Source organism: Staurois parvus, unplaced genomic scaffold (genome assembly GCF_062004578.1).
Source record: "Staurois parvus isolate SC_StPar_1 unplaced genomic scaffold, SC_StPar_1.0 ptg000387l, whole genome shotgun sequence".
Classification (NCBI taxonomy): domain Eukaryota; kingdom Metazoa; phylum Chordata; class Amphibia; order Anura; family Ranidae; genus Staurois; species Staurois parvus.
Window position 1 is genome coordinate 8,406,620 of NW_028318183.1, and position 18,081 is coordinate 8,424,700.

Consider the following 18,081-nt stretch of genomic DNA (forward strand, 5'->3'; position numbering starts at 1 on the left):
ATGCCTATTCGCTCTGCCGGAAGCCCTATAAATCAGACACAGGCGGTGGTGGCATGTGAATGCCAACACCCAGGCACATGCCCATGTCTCAGGCTGCCACTCCAGTGCGTGGACATGGGCATTTGCTTGGGTGCTGGCAGCAGCCATATTGTTGGTGAGCAGGAGTGCTAATTGGCTATGGCGCCCCTTCCTCCAGGTGCATGCGAGAGCTGTCCAGCTTGTTTCACTATCTTTTGAGAAGCTAACAGCACAGTTACTATATGTTATATGATACCATTTGGAATCTTTGAGATCCTCCTTTGCTTTTCCTTTATTGTCCTGGGCTCTATTCAATATCTTCCTATTGCATGGGTGAGTTTTGTTGTCTCTAGAACCGTGGGAAGTCTGTGGACTTCAAGCCAAGTTCTTCCCTTACATTGTGATTGCTGTTGAAGGTAATGGACTGTATAGTTTAGTGGAGGTTAAGAGTATTTTAAAGAGAATATATTCTAAAAGACACATGGAGGTAATTTTTTTTTTTTTTTTTTTTTTTTTTGAGGGGAGTATGATATTCTCCCTTTTTTTTTTCAATTACATTTTAAATCTTTTTATTATGGAAAACCTTATGCGATTTTAAATTTACATATTGGGAAGATGGGGCACAACTGTTAGTATACAATCCAGGTGGGATGTTGGCCTGTGTCTATGCCCCCCACAAGGGATGATGTGTTGATGTTCATCCTTTTCTCCCCTTAATGTATGCCACGGTAATTGCAGTCTGACATATGTACGTGTAACTGGTTTTGATAAACCTCCTCACATTGAGACTTGTTTGTAATGTGTGTATTTTTCATTTACTAATTTTTGATCAACTCTACATTGGCTCTTGAGAAAGAGGACTAAGTCTAGGAAACCAAGTCTATTGGTTTTATGAAGATTTATGTAAACTTAATATGTTCAGTACAGTGAACATTTTCAAAATTCTATATCAATAAAAGGAAGTTTTATATAGAGATACTTGTGCCTTGAAAATCCCATTTTAAACTTTTTTTTTTTTTTTTTTGTAGTATGTTATAAATATGAGTGTGGCACATTTAGCCAATATTTTGGATTAGCTCTCAAATAATGAGCTTGGGTGTGTATGGCCTAAGATCCAAAACATGTTTTACATCTCAATGCAGAGAGCAGTGCTGATGGCTGACATTAGTGCAGTTCTCTGCAGCATTGTTGACTGGCCACTCCTGGAGGAAGACCCTGTGTGCCAGAAGACATCTGAAAAGGTTTGCATTCAAAATAGGTGTCTGGTAGCTAAACTACTATGTTACAATTGTCTATTATTTGGTATGCAGTACTGTCTTTCAGTCTGCAGCTGGCACTGCTGTAACTTTACTGAACTTAAAGCGCTCAGTTCAGTATGTGATTGACCAAGCGTTATAATTACAGAATCATGGAACTCCTAGAAATCTCACCTTGCTATTCACCATCATGGCTAATTATTTGTGTAGTATGCATACCAATATTTTAAGGTGCTTATTAATAAAGCCAAACTTAATCACCAGCACCATCATTTTAGAGGGGTTGGTAGCCATTAGCTTCTGTCATTTTTAGGAAAGTATTTGTTTCTTAATCGTGTATTACAGGCTCAGTCTTGAACCACAAGGGCTCGCCAAACTTTTCAGTACAAGGGACATGTAGTGTGTGTATGTGTAAAATATATTCAGTTACGTTCAAAATAATAGCAGTGTGTTTGAAAAAAGTGAATAAAGCTCAAAATCCTTCTATTCGCTTTTATTTCCATACACACAAATGCATTGGGAACACTACACATTCTATTCCAAATCAAAACATGAAGAAAAATATATAAAATTTTGTGTTCCTCTAAAAAAAAAAATTGAAGAAAAGTGAATATTAGACTGTTCAAAAAAATAGCAGTGTTTGTATTCTTCTTTACAAACTCAAATATTCACTATATAAACTGAAAAATGTTTGAAGATTTTGCTTTCCTTTGAATCACTTAATATTTAGTTGTATAAGCACGGTTTCTGAGAACTGCTGTACATCTGTGTTGCATGGAGTCAACCAACTTCTGGCACCTGTGAACAGGTATTCCAGCCCAGGATGATTGGACTACATTCCTTCTCTATTTCTTGGTTTTGCCTGAGAAATTGCATTTTTTTTGTGTCACCCCACAAGTTTTCTATTGGATTAAGATCTGGGGCTTGGGCTGGCCACTCCATAACGTCAATCTTGTTGGTCTGGAACCAAGATGTTGCACTTTTACTGGTGTGTTTGGGGTCGTCTTGTTGGAACACCCATTTCAAGGGCATTCCTCTTCAGCATAAGGCAGCATGACCTCTTCAAGTATTCTGATGTATTCAAACTGATCCATGATCCCTGGTATGCGATAAATAGGCCCAACACCGTAGTATGAGAAACATCCCCATATCATGATGCTTGCGCAACCATGCTTCACTGTCTTCACAGTGTACTGTGTCAGACAACCCCCAAACACTGAACTCAAGCCAAATTGTCTCTGGCCACTAGACCCGAAAAGAACAATCTTACTTTCATCAGTCCACAAAATTTTGCGCCATTTCTCTTTAGGCCAGTCAATGTGCTCTTTGGCAAATTGTAATATCTTCAGCACGTCTTTTCAACAGTGTGACTTTGCGGGGGCTTCTTGCAGATAGCTTGGCTTCACATAGGTGTCTTCTAATTGTAACAGTACTCACAGGGAACTTTAGACCACCTTTTGATCTTCCTGGAGCTGATTGTTGGCTGAGTCCTTGCCATTTTGGCTATTCTATCCATTTGAATGAGTTTTTTTTTCTTTCTTTTCTGTCTTTCAGGTTTTGGTTGCCATTTTAAAGCATTAGTGATCATTTTAGCTGAGCAGCCTATCATTTTCTGCACTTCTTTATATGTTTTCCCCTCTCCAATCAACTTTTTAACCACATGCCGCCCAGCCACTGTAGAAATATGGCGGCAGGGTGGCACGGCTGGGCAAAACCACGTTTTAAAACGTGTGCTTTCAAAACAGGTAGGGGGTGCGCCGCTGCCCTACCTGTCCCGCCGATCACGGCCGCGGATGTCAGTCGCCGGGTCACAGCCAGTCATTACCGGCTATGTCCCGGCAATTAGCGGCAATCAGTGACAGAGAGCACAGCTGCAGTAGCTGTGCATTCTGTCAGTTCCCTGACAGCTCCTGCCACGCTGATCGGGACAGAAGAGTTTCTGTCTGGATCAGTGTATCTCTGTGCAGTACACACCCCCGCCCCCTAGTAAAACACTCCCCTCACACAGCTAACCCTTTTACTGAATAATAAAATTAACCCCTTCCTCCCCAGTGCCATCAGTATAGTGTGTTTTTTTTTTTTGCACTGATCACTGTATTGGTGTCAATGGGGATGTCGGTGAACCCAAGTCAGTTCCCCCCCAGTGTCAGAATGTCTGCCGCAGTCCCGCCATAAGTCACTGATCGCTGCCATTATTAGTACAAAAAAAAAATTAAAAATCCCAGTATCTTTCCCTCCATTTGTAAACGCTATAACTTTCACCTAAACCAATTAATTCACACGTATTGGGTTTTTTTTGTAGCAAAAACATGTCGCAGAATGCATTTTGGCAGAAATTTATGACTAAATTTGATTTTTAAATTTTTTTTTTTACTGGACGTTTTATAGCAAAAAGTCTAAAATATTGTTTTTTCCTCAAAATTGTCAGCCTTTTTTTTTTTATAGCGCAAAAAATAAAAAAACGCACAGGCGATCAAATACCACCGAAAGAAAGCTCAATTTGTGGGGAAAAAAGGATGTAAATTTCATTTATATATCGTATTGCATGACCGAGCAATTGTCTGTTACACTAGCGCAGCGCTGTATAGCAAAAAAAGGGTGTAAATTGCAGTATCTATACCATAGTTTGTAGACACTATAACTTTCACACAAAGCAATCAATATACACTTATTGGGATTTTTTTTTTTACCAAAAACATGTAGCAGAATACATTTTGGCCTAAATTTATAACTAACTTTGAGTTTACTATATTTTTTTATAGTTGAAAGTAAAAAATATAGTTTTTCTTCAAACTTTTTGGTCTTTTTTTTGTTTATAGCGTGAAAAATAAAAAGCGCACTGGTGATCAAATACCACTGAAAGAAAGCTCTATTTGTGTGAAAAAAAAAGGACATAAATTTTGTTTGGAAGCAGCATTGCATGACTGCGCAATTATCAGCTGAATTAGTGAAGCGCCGAGTAGCAAAAAGAGGCCTGGTCATTAAGGGGGGTAAATCCTCAGGAGGGCAAGTGGTTAATCAAGGTACGCTGTTCTTCTGAACAATGTCTGGAATGACCCATTTTCCTCAGAATTTCAGGGAGAAATGTACTGTAACAATCATGTACAACATTTGCTGCCTTCCTTCCTTAAATAAGGGCAATAATTGCCACCTGTTTTTCAAAGAATGAATGACCTCACTAATAGAACTCCACACTGCTATTATTTTGAACATGCCCCATTCAATGAGTGATTCAATTACACAGAATCAGCAGCATGCATGTCATGACTGTTGGGTCTGTTGGATTTCTATTACTCTACTACACCTACTAGTAAATTATTTGCCATGTAGAAATATCATTTCTACCAAAAACAGTGATTGATCAGGTTAGTGATGTCTGACTGCTATTATTTTGAACACAACTGTATATTGCTCAAACAAATTAAAGGAACACTTTTTAATCAGAGTATAGCATCAAGTCAATTAAACTCCTGGGATATTGATCTGGTCAGTTAAGTAGCAGAGGGAGTTGTTAATCAGTTTCAGCTGCTTTAGTGTTAATAGAATTAACAGGTGCATTAGATGGGCAACAATGAGACTATCCCCAAAACAGGAATGGTTTTACAGGTGGCGACCACTGACATTTTTTTTCCCTACGCCTCTGTTTTTCACTAGTTTTGCATTTGGTTGGGGGCAGTGTCACTAGTGGTAGCATGAGGTGATACCTGAACCCTACGGAGGGTGCATGGGCAGTCCAACTCCTCCATGATGGCACATCAATACATGACATTACCAGAAGGTTTGCTGTGTCTCCCAGCACAGGCTCAAGAGCATGGAGGAGATTCCAGGAGACAGGCAGTTACTCTAGGAGACCTGGACAGGGCCGTAGAAGGTCCTTAACCCATCAGCAGGACCGGTATCTACTCATTTGTGCAAGGAGGAACAGGATGAGCACTGCCAGATCCCTACAAAATGGCCTCCAGCAGGCCACTGATGTGAGTGTCTCTGACCAAACAATCAGAAACAGACTTCATGAGGGTAGCTTGAGGGCCCAACATCCTCCAGTGGGCCCTGTTCTTATTGCCTGGCACCATAGAACTCAAATGGCATTTGCCACTGAATACCAGAATTGGCGGGTCTACCACTGGCGCCCTGTGCTTTTCACAGATGAGAGCAGGTGCACCCTGAGCACATGTGAAAGGGTCTGGAGAGGCTGTGGAGAATGTTATGCTGCTTGTAACATCGTTCAGCATGACCATTTTGGTGGTGGGTCAGTGAGGGTCTGGGGAGGCATATCCATGGAGGGACACACAGACCTCTGCAGGCTAGACAAAGGCACTCTGACTGCCATTAGGTAGTGGGATAAAATCCTTGGACCCATTTTCAAACCCTATGCTAGTGCAGTGGGTCCTGGGTTCCTCCTGGTGCATGACAATGCCCAGCCTCATGTGGCAAGAGTAGGGAGGCAGTTCCTGGAGGATGAAGGAATTGATACCATTGAATGGCCCCACGCTCGCCTGACCTATATCCAATAGAAAACCTCTGGGATCTCATGTTTCTTTGTGAACAGCCTTTCCAGAACAGTTGAAGCTGCAAAGGGTGGGCCAACTCAATATTGACCCTACAGACTAATTGTGGAATGAAGAAATCAGTTTTATAAATAAATGAGCCCCTGTTTACAGCCTGATCCCCATTAGAGTCACTCCTTACATCAGGGTCCCCATCACAGAAATTCCTAATGCATCAGCCCCTGTGACGTTCCTCCTATATTCTGGAGATTGTTTGAGTCTGGAAGTACTGAATCATAGACAAGTGGCTTGAGGAGCAAGTTTTATTCATATGCTTGTGAGTAGAATTTACACTAAACTTCTCTGTTTGTGTTTCTAGTGGCTACAGGACATCCCCAGTCCTGGACGGCAGCAAATGACTACCTCTGTGTAGTGGAGTACCCATTTATACCCTACCAGGCTATCACACTTATGTGCTGGAGAATACTGTTGTTGGAGATCCATCCCCCATTAGAGTCTCTGCTCACCTCCTTGCATCAGGATCCTCATCAGAGTCTCCCTTACATCAGGTCAAAGCAGAGACCATAGGCAGTCTCTGCTGATGTGAATCCTTGGTCTGTGCACATTGAGGATATGCCACGGACTGTAGTTTGAAGGTCCCTGTCTTAGACCATGGGTTATGCAGCTTCCTTCAGGTGATTGGACTGGTAAACAAACTGTAAGGACAACCCTAATATAACCCTCCCCACTCTGAGCAAGCCTGTGGTTTTTTTTTTGCTAGTGTCTGTAGTTGAACAGATGTCTTTTCTCTGGTTTTGTGAGAAACAATACTTTTGAAATTGGAATGTGACTTAAATCTGAAAAAGATGCTGACATCCCCAATCTACTGTGAAGCATATAAACAATCAGTGGGTTTGTGGGACTTTTTAGTTACAACAATCAAAAAAGGGATATAACATTTCAAAATGTTGTTGTTACATAGGTAAAAACATCAAATCATTGGCTGGTGACCAAGATCCATCATATTATGGTAAGAAACTATATAATGGTATTCATAAAATATCATATAGGAAGATAGTGCAGACTGTACAGTATGTTGTGAATAGATTGTGAGGGGCAGAGCTGGAGCTTCATATCTATGTAACTAATACAATAGAGGTCCTACGTATACAAACAAAATAGTATATTCTTTATCGAGGAATAATGATGTCTAAAATTTACAGAGTATATGAGAGTTGTGTACTGCTGAGACCTAAGAATTACATAAAGTGTGTGACAGACCAGTCTACCCATAATTCTAGCTAAGATATCAACATATGGGTATGTCCCCCTTCCCCATAGCTCTAAATACAGTAATTGAATCCGTCAATTTTGCTGAGAAGAAAATCAATCTACAATGTTATTTTTACGTAAGTACACAAGAAAGTGCTGGTACTGTACCTAAGCCAAAATTCCCCGTAATGAGTAGGTGTTAAGTTAAAAAAAAAAACAAAAACTTTTTTTTTTGGGTGGGGGGTAGATTTTTACTTTACACATATCCACATTGAAGCTGCCAGGTCAGTCACTGCTTCCCTTCAGCCAAGGAATTTCTGACCTCTGTGGACATCAAGGATGCCTACTTTCAAATGTTTGTTTTCACTCCATTGAACCAGTGCCTGTCCTAGCTCTGCCTTGCTCTCGTGGCATTCCCGTTGTTGGATACAAGGATGACTTCCTACTAAAGGAAAATTCCATTCAGATGTTGTCAGCCAATGAACAAGCAAACAATGAGGAAAGAACAAACAGAGGGCGCACAGGCCTAGTGCATTACCATCGCCAAGCGCAGGAGCATTTGTGTTTGCTGGTTCAATGAACAAGCAGACCCTGCAGAAATTCAGATCGATCCCAAATCTCCAGAATCTAGTGCTATATCCAGCTCATTGGTTGGAGTATATAGGCCTAATCTTGGATAATGCCCTGTCCAGGGTCTTCTTTCCCCCAAAAAAGATCTGTCACTTCACTCCCACATTTTGACACTACAGTCCAGGAGCCACCTAACCATTTGCTTTGCATGAGAGTTCAGGAACTAATGGTAACTTCCTGCAATATGTTGCCATATACTCGGCTTCACTTTCAGGCTCATAAATGTAGGCCAAAATGTATGCTGCTACATGTCTTTGGTAGAAAAAAAATCCCAATACATGTACACTATATTGCCAAATGTTTTGGGACGCCTGCCTTTACATGCACATGAACTTTAATGGCATCTCAGTCTTAACCCGTAGGCTTCATTATTGAGTTGGCCCACCCTTTGCATCTAGAACACCTTCAACTCTTCTAGGAAGGCTGTCCTCAAGGTTTAAGAGTTCCCTTCACTGGAACTAAGGGACCAAGCCCAACCACTGAAAAACAATCCCACACCATAATCTCCCCTTCACCAAACTTTACACTTGGCACAATGCAGTCAGGCAAGTACAATTCTGGCAAACACCAAACCCAGACATCCATTGGATTGCCAGGCAAAGAAGTGTAATTTGTCACTCCAGAGAACACGTCTCCACTGCTCTAGAGTCCAGTGGCGGCGTGGTTTACACCACTGCATCTGATGCTTTGCATTGCACTTGGTGATGTAAGGCTTGGATGCAGCTGCAAGGCGCTGGAAACCCATAACATGAAGCTCTCTATGCACTGTTGTTGTGCTAATCTGAAGGCCACATGAAGTTTGGAGGTCTTTAACTATTGACTCTGCAGACAGTTTCGACTTTTGCGCACTGTGCACTTCAGCATGCGCTGACCCTGCTCATTTTACGTGGCCTACCACTTCATGGACTGAGTTGCTGTTGTTCCCAGTTGCCTCTACTTTGTTATAATACCACTAACATATGGAATATTTAGTAGCAAGGAAATTTCATGGATGGACTTGTGGCAACCTATCACGGTACCACACTTGAATTCACTGAGCTACTGAGAGTGGCCCATTCTTTCACAAATGTTTGTGGAAGCAGTCCGCATGCCTGGGTGCTTGATGCTATACACCTGTGGCCATGAAGGTGATTAGAACACCTGAATCCAATGATTTGGAAGGGTGTCCCAATTCTTTTGGCAAAACAGTGTATATTATTTGGTTTATGTGAAAGTTCTAGCGTCTACAAACTATGGTATAGATACTGGAATTTATGCCATTTTTTGCCATACGGCACTGTGCTGTTTTTTTTTTATTAGGTTTTTTTTCCTTTAGAATACAAAAAAAAAGAAAGAGAACATCAAATAAACATAAGTTGGGAAAAAGAAAACACATGCAATAACAAGCTTCTCCCATACATACCAAATAACTCATATCGCATTTTTCACAAGACTCCAAAACCGCACCACTTTCCTAGTTTCTAATTTTCATCATTATCAATCTATATTTGTGTTCCCTTTCTCCTGTCCCCTCTTCTCCATGGGCACTCATACAGGTTCCCCTCAATATTAATTTACTTGAATTCCGAGTAGATCCACGTATCTTTTAGTTGTTTTAACCACATGCCGCCCAGCCACTGTATAAATACGGTGGCAGGGCGGCACGGCTGGGCAAAAGCACATTTTAAAACATGTGTTTTGTAAACAGGTAGGGGGCGCGCGCGAGGCGCGCCGCCGCCCTACCTGTCCCGCCGATCACGGTCGCGGATGTCAGTCGCCGGGTCACAGCCGGTCGTTACCGGCTATGTCCCGGCGATCGGCGGCAATCGCTGACAGAGAGCACAGCTGCAGTAGCTGTGCTTTCTGTCAGTTCCCTGACAGCTCCAGGACACGCCGATCGGGACAGAAGAGTTTCTCTCTCCCGATCAGCGGTGTTCCCTGCAGTACACGCCCCCTAGTAAAACACTCCCCTCACACAGTTAACCCTTTCCCTGAAAAATAAACTTAACCCCTTCCTCCCCAGTGCCATTAGTACAGTGTCAGTGTTTTTTTTTTTTTGCACTGATCACTGTATTGGTGTCACTGGGGATGTCAGTGACCCCAAGTCAGTACCCCCCAATGTCAGAATGTCCCGCAGTCCCGTCATAAGTCGCTGATCGCCGCCATAAGTCGCTGATCGCCGCCATTATTAGTATAAAAAAAATAAAAAATCCCAGTATCTTTCCCGCCATTTGTAAACGCTATAACTTTCACGTAAACCAATTAATTTACACGTATTGGGTTTTTTTTTTAGCAAAGACATGTCGCAGAATGCATTTTGGCAGAAATTTATGACTAAATTTAATTTTTACATTTTTTTTACTGGTCATGTTTTATAGCAAAAAGTCCAAAATATTGTTTTTTTTCCTCAAGATTGTCAGCCTTTTTTTTTATAGCGCAAAAAATAAAAAACGCACAGGCGATCAAATACCACCGAAAGAAAGCTCAATTTGTGGGAAAAAAAAGGATGTAAATTTCATTTATGTACCGTATTGCATGACCGCGCAATTGTCCGTTAAAGTAGCGCAGTGCTGTATAACAAAAAAATGACGTAAATTGCAGTATCTATACCATAGTTTGTAGACGCTATACCTTTCACACAAAGCAATCAATATACACTTATTGGGATTTTTTTTACAAAAAACGTGTAGCAGAATACATTTTGGCCTAAATTTATAACCAACTTCGAGTTTACTATATATTTTTTATAGCTGAAAGTAAAAAATATTGTTTTTCTTCAAAATTTTTGCCCTTTTTGGGAAAACATGGAGTCAGTGGTTGGCCTTTAACCACTTGACCTCCAGAGGATTTACCCCCCTTAATGACCAGGCCTCTTTTTGCTACTCGGCGCTGCACTAATTCAACTGATAATTGCGCAGTCATGCAATGCTGCTTCCAAACTAAATTTATGTCCTTTTTTTCACAGAAATGGAGCTTTCTTTCGGTGGTATTTGATCACCTGTGCGCTTTTTATTTTTCACGCTATAAACAAAAAGAGACCAAAAATTTTGAAGAAAAACAATATTTTTTACTTTCCGCTATAAAAAATATATAGTAAACTGAAAGTTATGCAATACGGTACATAAATGACATTTCCATCCTTTTTTTTCCCACAAATTGAGCTTTCTTTCGGTGGTATTTGAGCGCCTGTGCATTTTTTATTTTTTGTGCTATACAAAAAAAAGCTGACAATTTTGAGGAAAAAAAACAATATTTTGGACTTTTTGCTATAAAACTTGTCCAGTAAAAAAAAAATTTAAAAATCAAATTTAGCCATAAATTTCTGCCAAAATGCATTCTGCGACATGTCTTTGCTACAAAAAAACCCAATACATGTAAATTAATTGGTTTACGTGAAAGTTATAGCGTTTACAAATGGCAGGAAAGATACTGGGATTTTTAATTTTTTTTTATACTAATAATGGTGGCGATCAGTGACTTATGGCGGCAATCAGCAACTTATCGCAGGACTGCAGGACTGAAGCGGACATTCTGACACTGGAGGGGAACTGACTTGGGGTCACTGACATCCCCAGTGACACCAATACAGTGATCAGTGCAAAAAAAAGACACTGTATTAATGGCACTGGGGAGGAAAGGGTTAACTTTATTATGCAGTGAAAGGGTTAACTGTGTGAGGGGACTGTTTTACTAGGGGGCGGGGGTGTGTACTGCAGGGAACACCACTGATCGGGACAGATAAACTCTTTTGTCCCGATCAGCGTGTCAGGAGCTGTCAGGGAACTGACAGAAAGCACAGCTACTGCAGCTGTGCTCTCTGTCACTGATTGCCGCTAATCGCCGGGACATAGCCGGTAATGACCGGCTGTGACCCGGCGACTGACATCCACGACCGTGATCAGCGGGACAGGTAGGGCGGCGGCGCGCCTCGCGCGCGCCCCCTACCTGTTTACAAGACACATGTTTTAAAATGTGCTTTTGCCCAGCCGTGCTGCCCTGCCGCCGTATTTCTACAGTGGCTGGGTGGCATGTGGTTAAACATGTATTCTGATTTTTAATCTATTTCCCAGAGATATTATCCTTCCCCGATGGGAAGAACTCCGTTCCCACCAAGGGAATCATACCCGAATTATATTTCCATTCTTTTTGTTTATGCAATTTGTCCCAAATACTAAAAACTTTCTTTGTCAGTGAGCTAGTGTTCTCATCAAGTGAGCAAAACTTATGTGGAACCCAAACCATCTTTCCTAACTGTGTCTTACTCATGTCATTACCTTTCGCTCTACTCAATGTGTCATACCTAATTCTAGGTTTTTTGTTTGCCCAAATAAACCTACCTATCATCTTCTGTTTTATAACAAAGAAGAATCCTGGGATATACAGTTGTGTTCAAAATAATAGCAGTCAGACATCACTAACCTGATCAATCACTGTTTTTGGTAGAAATGATATTTCTACATGGCAAATAATTTACTAGCAGGTGTAGTAGAGTAATAGAAATCCAACCAGACCCAACAGTCATGACATGCATGCTGCTGATTCTGTGTAATTGAATCACTAATTGAAAGGGGCATGTTCAAAATAATAGCAGTGTGGAGTTCTATTAGTGAGGTCATTCATTCTTTGAAGAAACAGGTGGCAATTATTGCCCTTATTTAAGGAAGGAAGGCAGCAAATGTTGTACATGCTGGTTACAGTGCATTTCTCTCTGAAATTCTGAGGAAAACGGGTGGTTCCAGACATTGTTCAGAAGAACAGCGTACCTTGATTAAAAAGTTGATTGGAGAGGGGAAAACATATAAAGAAGTGCAGAAAATGATAGGCTGCTCAGCTAAAATGATCGCAAATGATTTAAAATGGCAACCAAAACCTGAAAGACGTGGAAGAAAGCGAAAAACTACCATTCAAATGGATAGAAGAATAGCCAAAATGGCAAGGACTCAGCCAACAATCAGCTCCAGGAAGATCAAAGAAGGTCTAAAGTTACCTGTGAGTACTGTTACAATTAGAAGACGCCTATGTGAAGCCAATCTATCTGCAAGAAGCCCCCGCAAAGTCCTACTGTTGAAAAAAAGACATGTGCTGAAGAGGTTACAATTTGCCAAAGAGCACATTGACTGGCCTAAAGAGAAATGGCGCAACATTTTGTGGACTGATGAAAGTAAGATTGTTCTTTTTGGGTCTAGTGACTGGAGACAGTTTGTCAGACGACCCCCAAACACTGAATTCAAGCCACAGTACACTGTGAAGGCAGTGAAGCATGGTTGCGCAAGCATCATGATATGGGGATGTTTCTCATACTACAGTGTTGGGCCTATTTATGGATCATGGATCAGTTTGAATACATCAGAATACTAGAAGAGGTCATGCTGCCTCATGCTGAAGAGGAAATGCCCTTGAAATGGGTGTTCCAACAAGACAACGACCCCAAACACACCAGTAAACGTGCAACATCTTGGTTCCAGACCAACAAGATTGACGTTATGGAGTGGCCATCCCAATCCCCGGATCTTATTCCAATAGAAAACTTGTGGGGTGACATCAAAAATGCAGTTTCTGAGGCAAAACCAAGAAATAGAGAAGAACTGTGGAATGTAGTCCAATCATCCTGGGCTGGAATACCTGTTCACAGGTGCCAGAAGTTGGTTGACTCCATGCAACACAGATGTACAGCAGTTCTCAGAAACAGTGCTTATACAACTAAATATTAATTAAGTGATTCAAAGCAAACAAAATCTTCAAACATTTTTCAGTTTATATAGTGAATGTTTGAGTTTTGTAAAGAAGAATACAAACACTGCTATTTTTTTGAACAGTCTAATATTCACTTTTCTTCAATTTTTTTAGAGGAACAACACAAATTTGATATATTTTTCTTCATGTTTTGATTTGGAATAGAATGTGTAGTGTTCCCAATGCATTTGTGTGTATGGAAATAAAAGCTATTAGAAGGATTTTGAGCTTTATTCACTTTTTTCAACACTGCTATTATTTTGAACACAACTGTATATTGGAAGCATATGAAACCTATACAATATTTTTGGTACTATCACCATCTTTACCAAGTTTATATGACCTATCCAGGAAGCCCCACCTTTTGACAGCCTCCCCAGTTCTCTTTTTATTTCATTTAGTAATGGAATATAGTTTGCCTGATAAAGGGTTTTCATTGAAGGGGTCAGTTTTATTCCTAAATAGCCTGTTTCTTTATCCCTCCATGTGAATGTGAATTCTTTTTGTAACTTTTGCTTCTCCACTTTTGGAATATTAATATTTAACATTTGTGATTTTGCCAGGCTTATTTTCAGATTTGATATCTCCCTTTATTGTCTTAACAATTTCATTAAGTTGGGCAATGTTATTCTTGGATTTACTATATAAAACAGCATATCGTCTGCATAAGCATCCACTTTATGCTCCACTTGTTCCATCTTTATTCCTGTTACATCTGCACACTTCCTTACCCTCTCCAGGATAGGTTCCAAGGATATAACAAACAATGAAGGGGAGACTGAGCAACCCTGCCTGGTACCATTATACATTTTAAAAAACTGGGAAAGGGACCCGTTAACCTTGACCGCCGCTGATGGGTTGCTATAAAGTCCACTTCAGCATTTTTGGCCCCAGTTTCTCTAGTGTATCCATCATAAAACCCCAATTAACCCTATCAAAAGCCTTCTTGGCATCTATTGACAGGAGCAAGGCCAGCAACTTCTCTCTTTTTACCTTCTGTAAGAGGAACAATGATCTCAAATCATTATTTCTACCTTCTCTTCGAGGGATGAATCCCACCTGATCCAGGTGTATCCACTCCGGCATCAGATCTTTTAGTCTGGTTGCCAACACTTTAGCGTACAATTTAGTATCAACATTTAATAGGGATATTGGCCTATAGCTGGCACACTGTGTGCTATCTTTCCCTTCTTTAGGTATGATCGTTATATGGGCCTGCAGTGATTCCTCTCTCATTTCCAGTCCTTCTCCTATTGCATTCATATAGCTACACATTTTAGGAACCAGAAGATCACAATATTTTTTATAATAACCCGCCATATATCCATCTGGTCCCGGGCTCTTTAGCTATATTTTTCAAGGCCATATTAATTTCCTCTGTGGTAATAGGTCTCTCTAGGGATTCTAATTTTTCTGTCGCTATTTCACTTCATTTAAATACTCTAGCCTCTTTTCCCTTATTTCCTCCTCTTTTTTGGGTGGGGTCTCTAGAACTCACTTTATAAAGCCGACTATAATATTTTTGGAACCTATGAGTGATATCGGGGGTGGAGTATACCATTTCTCCATTATCATCCTTCATTTTTTCTATAAAAGTTTTTTTGATTTCTTTTCCTTTAATTCCCTCATCATAAAAGAAACACCTTTCTTTTAAGACCCTATTAAATACCCTGTGCTGGTTTAACTGAAAACTGTGTGGTCATGCAATGCTGTACATAAATTACATTTATGTCTATTTTTCCCCCACAAATAGAGCTTTCTTTTGTGGTATTTGGTCACCTCCTGGGTTTTTCTATTTATTGCGCTATAAACAAAAAAAGACCAAAAAACTTGAAAAAAATTATATTTTCTTATTTCTGTTATAAAAAATATCCAATTAAACTCAAAGTTCATCATAAATTTAGGTCAAACTGTATTTTGCTATATATCTTTGGTAAAAGAAAATCCCAGTAAGTGTATATTTATTGGTTTGTGTAAAAGCTATAGCATCTACAAACTATGGTATGGATACTGGAATTTATACAGCTTTTACTTTCTGACTGCCAATCACATTTCTTGAGGTGCTAAAATGCCAGGGCAGTACAAACACTTCCAAATGACCCCTTTTTGGAAAGTAGACACCCTAAGCGATCTGCTGAAAGCCATGTTGAGTCCATTGAAGATTTTTTTTCTTCCACAAGGTTTTGGAAAATGACAAAAACGTTTTGTTTTTTTTTCCCAAAGTTGTCATTTAAATGGTATGTTGCTCACACATGCCATGGGTATATGTGGAATTATTATTATTATTATACAGTGTTTATATAGCGCCAAAGGGTTTGCTCAGCGCTGTACATTAGCTAGCGGGACAGAACATGAGACAATACAGTACAATACAATACACGAGGGGTTTGAGGGCCCTGCTCTTTCGAGCTTACAATCTAGGAGGGAGGGGATAGTGGTACAGGAGGAAGTGGCTGTGGGGGATGGGGTGGTAGGAGGAGTGGAGGAGATCGGTTGTTAGGTGAGGGTGGGGTAGGCTTCCCTGAAGAGATGGGTTTTCAGGGTTCGCCTGAAGGTGAGGAGGGTAGGTTACAGTCTGATGGATTGGGGTAGGGAGTTCCAGAGGATGGGGGAAGTCCTGGAGAAGTCCTGCAGTCAGGCGTGGGAGGAGGAGACCAGGGAGCTATAGAGTAGGAGGTCCTGTGATTAGCGAAGGGCACGGGTAGGGTGGTATTTGGGTATCAGGTCAGTTAGGTAGTTTGGGGCAGCATTGTGAATGGCTTTGTATGTCAGAGTTAGTAATTTGAATTTAATGCGTTGGACAGTCGGGAGCCAGTGAAGGGATTGGCAGAGGGGGGTGGCAGATGTGGAGCGGTTGGTGAGGTGGATGAGTCTAGCCACTGAATTCAGGATAGACTGGAGTGAGGATAGCATGTGTTTGGGTAGGCCAGTGAGAAGGGAGTTGCAGTAGTCCAGGCGTGAGATGATGAGGGAGTGTACGAGTTGTTTAGTAGTGTCTGGGGTGAGGAATGTACGTATCTTGGAGATGTTGCGGAGGTGGAGCCTGCATGACTTTGATAGTGATTGGACATGAGGTTGGAAGGAAAGGTTTGAGTCCAGGGTGACACCCAGGACCTTGGCGTGTGGGGTGGGATTGATGGGGGCGTTGCTAGTCGTGATGGAGAGAATGGGGGGGGGCGCAGGCTGGGGGGAAAACTAGGAGCTCAGTTTTGGACAGGTTTAACTTGAGGAAATGGAGCGACATCCAGTCTGATATGTCGTTCAGGAGGTGGGCGATGCGGGCGGAGAGTGAGGGGGTGAGGTGAGGGGTGGAGAGGTAAATTTGTGTGTCGTCAGCATAGGGGTGATAGTTGAAGCCGTGGGAGTGTATCAGTTTGCCAAGGGAGGAAGTGTAGATGGAGAAGAGGAGGGGTCCGAGGACAGAGCCTTGGGGGACAACAGAGAGGGGGAGATGGCAGCGTTATAGGTAATGTTGAAGGAGCATTGGGATAGGTAGGAGGAGAACCAGGAGAGAGCAGCATCCCTGATGCCAAAGGAGTGCAGCTTAGAAACGAGGAGGGGGTGGTCGACTGTGTCGAAGGCCGCGGAGAGGTCGAGGAGCAGGAGGACAGAGTAGTGGCCATTAGCTTTGGCGGTTAGCAGGTCGTTAGGGAATGACACCCCAAAATACATTCTGCTACTTCTACCAAGTATGGGGATACCACATGTGAGCAGTAACGGCATCGCCGTGATCTACTCCATCCATGCTGATTGGTTAAATCAAATACTTCACCACTGGCCCAGTCATCCAAGTCCCTTTTAAATTTTATTTGTTTTGTAGTTCGCAAGTTTTTTTGGACCTTATCTATCTCCTGTTCTTAAGGAGGTCATTTAATCTTATAAATTCAGGATTATCCTTGTGCGGCTCAAGTGATCTAGTGCTCTCTTCAATTTGAATTTTGAGTTCTGGTAATTGGGTTTTTTCCTCTTCAACAATTAATCGCATAACAGCTAACCCATGGTAAATACATTGTTGTTTCCATTTATCCAAGAACCTGTCACTATGTAAATGTTCAGCGGGAATAACCCTCTCTCTAAGGCCCCTTGGGATAATACTGTTGACAATATATATTCCAGAGACAGGATATGCCATCTTCTGTTTAAATACTTCATTTTTTATGCTGTTTGCAAAGTCCCTTACAGTGGAGCTCCACCCAAAAGGGGAAGTTCCACTTTAAGGATTGCTCCCCCGCTCCCCGTTAAGGATTGGCACCTTTGGGGGGCGGGGGGGAGCGGGTTCCCAAATTTGAAAGGTACCCACTGCCACTTCTGGTCCGATCGCCTAGGCGATCGGAAGCGGAAGGTGTCTTCCCGCCCTCCCTGTAGGCTTTTGAGACACAGAAGACTACAGGACCATTCATGAAGCACAGCGCTACTCGTGCAAGCGCAGTGGGTATCCGACTGTGAAACCGCAAGCTGTCACAGCCGGGTGCCCACACTGAAGATGCCGGCGCCTGGAACACAGGACAGCCGGTGAAACGGACTGCGGGGGGATACACCATGGGACCGAGGGGCAGGTAAGTGGCTGTTTTTTAAAAGTCAGCAGCTACATTTTTTGTAGCTGCTGACTTTTATTTTTTGACAGTGAGTGGAACTCCGCTTTAATGACGACATCTATCTCAGGTATTAAGGGATCCTGAAGTTCCGAGTGAAGGTTAGTCTGATTT